Genomic DNA, 594 nt, shown 5'->3' with positions numbered 1-594 from the left:
GAGTGGAGTGGTGGGAATGAATGTGTTTGAGGCAGCGAAGTTGGCACAGGATAGAACGACCTTTAGGGCTCTTGTACACGGGGTCGCTATGAGTCGCAAACGACTTGATGGCACATAACAACAACAACAACAAGATTGTTAGATTATCTGTATAGGTAAGATTTCCCATGCATGTGAAATTCCTGACTCACAGGAGACACTTAGCAAATGATAGCTGTATTCGGTAAATGGAACATGCATTACTATTTGTAGACCCACTTTGCTTATATTTCTGTCTTCCTTTTTTCTATACTGTAAAAATGATACCTCAAAAGAAAAATGAATATGGTAACATAGTGAAGTCTGTGGCTATAAAAAAAGGTATAATTAATTGTCCACTTGAAGAGAACATGGCACAAAATGAATTGGTCAAATATAGTATTTGTTAAGCATTTACATCAAAGATCATATGTAGCTGAACAGAATTGTTTTGACATACTCTCAGACCAGCCGTAAAGGCAAGCTGAGTGGATAATATATATAGTGTTCTAAGTGATTCAATTTATTGGTGAAAACCAGGCAATTTTATTATGGCCCAAATTCCCTGAATTGACT

This window comes from Elephantulus edwardii, unplaced genomic scaffold, assembly GCF_000299155.1.
Source record: "Elephantulus edwardii isolate Elephantulus edwardi_28Jun2011 unplaced genomic scaffold, EleEdw1.0 scaffold00014, whole genome shotgun sequence".
NCBI classification, from domain to species: domain Eukaryota; kingdom Metazoa; phylum Chordata; class Mammalia; order Macroscelidea; family Macroscelididae; genus Elephantulus; species Elephantulus edwardii.
Note: the sequence above shows the minus strand (reverse complement) of the source record.